Source organism: Bombina bombina, chromosome 11 (genome assembly GCF_027579735.1).
Source record: "Bombina bombina isolate aBomBom1 chromosome 11, aBomBom1.pri, whole genome shotgun sequence".
Lineage (NCBI taxonomy): Eukaryota > Metazoa > Chordata > Amphibia > Anura > Bombinatoridae > Bombina > Bombina bombina.
Window position 1 is genome coordinate 37968016 of NC_069509.1, and position 4397 is coordinate 37972412.

Sequence of the window (4397 nt, forward strand, 5' to 3'; positions counted from 1 at the left end):
ATTCTTAGGATTAGGACACAAAGAAGGGACAACAATTTCTCCACTAATGTTGTTAAAGTTCACAACCTTAGGTAAAAATTGAAACGAAGTCCGCAAAAACCGCCTTATCCTGATGAAAAATCAGAAAAGGAGACTCACAAGAAAGAGCAGATAAAACAGAAACTCTTCTAGCAGAAGAGATGACCAAAAGGAACAACACTTTCCAAGAAAGTAATTTAATGTCCAGAAAATGCATAGGCTCAAACGGAGGAGCCTGTAAAGCCTTTTAAACCAAATTAAGAGTCCAAGGAGGAGAATTTGATTTAATGTCAGGCTTGATACGAACCAAAGCCTGTACAAAACAATAAATATCAGGAAGTTTAGCAATTTTTCTGTGGAACAGAAAGAGCAGAGATTTGACCTTTCAAAGACCTTGCAGACAAACCCTTATCTAAACCATCCTGAAGAAACTGAAAAATTCTAGGAATTCTAAAAGAATGCCAAGAGAATTTATGAGAACATCATGAAATGTAAGTCTTCCAAACTCGATAATAAATCTTTATAGACACAGATTTACGAGCCTGCAACATAGTTTTAATCACTGAGTCAGAGAAACTTCTATGACTAAGCATTCAATCTCCATACCATCAAATTTAATGATTTGAGATCCTGATGGAAAAACAAACCTTGAGATATAAGGTCTGGCCTTAATGGAAATGGCCAAGGTTGGCAACTGAACATCCGAACAAGATCCACATACCAAAACCTAAGCGGCCATGCTGGAGCCACCAGCAGCACAAACAATTGCTCCATGATGATTTTGAAAATCACTCTTGGAAGAAGAACTAGAGGCGGAAAAATATAGGCAGGTTGATAACTCCAAGGAAGTGTCAATGCATCCACTGCTTCCGCCTGATGATCCCTGGACCTAGATAGGTACCTGGGAAGTTTCTTGTTTAGATGAGATGCCATCAGATCTATTTCTGGAAGCCTGCGCATCTGAACAACTTGAAAAAAAGACATCTGGGTGAAGAGACCATTCTCCCGTATGTAAAGCTTGATGACAAAGATAATCCGCTTCCCAATTGTCTATACCTGGGAATGGACCGCAGAAATTAGACAGGAGCTGGATTTTGCCCAAGCAAGTATCCAAAATACTTCTTTCATAGCCTGAGGACTGAGAGTCCCACCCTAATGATTGACATACGCCACAGTTGTGACATTGTCTGTCTGAAAACCAATAAACGTCTCTCTCTTCAAATAGAAGCCAAAACTGAAGAACTCTGAGAATTGCACAGAGTTCCAAAATATTGATAGATAATCTCGCCTCTTGAGATTTCCAAACCCCTTGTGCTGTCAGAGATCCTCAGACAGCTTCCCAACCTAAAAGACTCGCATCTGTTGTGATCACGGTCCAGGTTGGATGAACCAAAGAGACCCGTAGAACTATACGATGGTGATCTAACCACCAAGTCAGAGATAGTTGAATATTGGGATTCAAGGATATTAAATGTGATATCCTAGAATAATCCCTGCACCATTAATTCAGCATTAAAAACTAGAGGTTTCATATGAAAATGAGCAAAGAGAATCGAATCCAATGCTGCAGTCATGAGACCTAAAACTTCCATGCATATAGCTACTGAAGGAAATAATAGAGACTACAGGCTCCAACAAGCTGAACCCAATAAAAATTGTCTCTTGTTTGTTAGAAACAAAGACATTGACACAATCTATCTGAAAACCTAAAAAAGGTGACCCTTGTCTTGAGGAATCAAGGAACTTTTGGTAAAATGATCCTCCAACCATGTCCTTGAAGAAACAACAGAAGTTGAAACATATGAGATTCTGCAGAACGAAAAGACTGAGCAAATACCACGATATCGTCCAAATAAGGAAACGCCGAGAACCTTATGAAAAGATTCCTAGAGCTGTCGCTAGGCCAGAAAAGAAAAGCAACAAATTGGTAATGCTTGTCTAAAAAAGAGAATCTCAGAAAATGAAAATAATCTGAATGAAAACAGAATATGAAGATATGCATCCTGTAAGTCTATTGTAGGCAAATAATGCCCTTGCTGACCAAAAGACAGAATAGACCATATAAACACCATTCTGAAAGATGGTACTCTTACATGACAATTCAAAAAGATTTTCTATCTTTGGGACAATGAATAGTTCTGAACAAAACCCCAGACCCTGTTCCTGAAATGGAACTGGTATGAATACTCCAGATAACTCCAGATCTGAAACACACTTCAGGAAAGTCTGAGCCTTTCCTGGAATAGCTAGAATATGCTAGAGAGAAAAAGACTTCTCACAGGCGGTCTTACTCTGAATCCTATTCTGTACCCCAATCTAAGAAGTTTGGACCGAATTGAACCAAACAACTTTAGAAAAGTCTTAACCTGCCCCTTACAAGCTAAGCTGGAATAAGGGCCGCACCTTCATGCGAATTTGGGGGCTGACTTTGATCTTTTAAATGGCTTGAATTCATTCCCTTTTGAAGAAAGCTTCCAATTAGAAACATGTTACTTGGGGAAGAATTAGGATTCCGTTCCTTATTAAGAACAAAAACTAATATAAGCTTAAGATTTACTCTTAGAACTTAATCTTGAAGCAAAAAAACTCCCTTTCCCAGAGTAACAGTTGAAGAATTGAATCCAATTGTGAACCAAATAATTTATTACCTTGGAAAAATAGAAATCTGGATTTTAGAAATCAAATTAGCATTCCAAGATTTAAGTCACAAAGTTCTTCTAGCTAAAATAGCTAAAGACATAGATTTAACCTCAATTGTGAAAATATAAAAAAATGACATCACAAATGAAATTATTAGCATGTTGAATCAACTTAACAATGCAAAACAAATCATAATCCGATACTTGTTGCGTTAAAGTATCCAACCAAAAAGTTGAAACAGTTGCAACATCAGCCAAATAAATTGCAGGCCTAAGAAAAGGACCTGAAAATAAAATAATTTTCCTTTTCATAGGAATAGTAGTATATTTAGCAAGAGTAGAGAGAGCCCCATTAACTTTGGGGATCTTTCCCCAAAACTACAAACTAACTGCTGGCAAAGGATACAATTTAAAAACCTTAAAGAAGGAATAAAAGAAGTCCCAGGCCTATTCCATTCCCTAGTATCAGGAACTGGAAAAAAACCTCTGAAGAAACCACAGGAGGTTAATAAGCAGAATTTAAATGTTAGCTAGTCTTAAAATCAAAAGGACTAGTCTCCTCAATAATCAACACCTTTTCAACAAAGAACGAATGTACTCTATTTAAAAATAAAAAAGTAGATTTGTTAGTGTCAATATCTGATGAAGGATATTCTGAATGAGATAAATCATCATCAGAGAAGGATAAATCAGTATGTTGTCGGTCATTTGAAAATTCATCAACTAAATGAGAAGTTTAAAAAAGACCTTTACATTTTATTAGAAGACGGGATGGCAGACAAAGCCTTTAGAATAGAATCAGAAAAAAATTCTTATAAATCCCTAGGTATATCTTGTACATTAGATGTAAAAAGAATAGCAATAGATAATGCATTAATACTGATGGACTCTGCATGTAAAAGTTTATCATGATAACTTATTACAAACCATAGCTAAAGATAAAAATTCATAACATTAAAATAAATGAACTTAGCTTTGGTAGGATTGATATCAGTGATCAGGAATCCAACAGTGTTTTCTGATACAGTAACAGTTTTTGAGATATCTTGCAAATGTAAGAGAAAAAACAACATATAAAGCAAAATATCAATTTCCTTAAATGAAAGTTTCAGGAATGGGAAAAAATAACAAAATAAGCCTCTGAAAACCAGAAGCAGAATGAAATAAAGGCTTAAATAATATCAGAAATCTGGCGCCAAGTATGACGCCCACAACTGACAAAATATTTTTTTTTGCGCCAAGAACGTCTGCAACAAACACAAGCGTCATAGATGACGCAACTATGTGAAAATTATCGGCGCCAACTAAGACGCCAGAAATGATGAAAATACGTCAACAAACATAATTCTCGTGCCAAAAAAGTCTTGCGCCAAGAATTACACAATAAATTATAGCATTTTGTGCACCCGCGAGCCTAACAGCCCGCAATTTAGAAAGAAAGTCAATTTAAAAATTCCAGGAAATAAAAATTTTTTTTTAATAAAAATATGCATTTCCCAAAATGAAACTGACAGTCTGCAAAAAGGAAATATACTGATAAACCTGAATCATGGCAAATATAAGTACAAGCATTATATTTAGAACTTTACAAATAAAGTGCCAAACCATAGCTGAGAGTGTCTAAATAAAGGAAAACCTACTTACCAAAAGACACTCATCTACATAAAGTAGATAGCCAAACCAGTACTGAAACGAGAATCAGTAGAGGTAATGGTATATAAGAGTAAATTGTCGATCTGA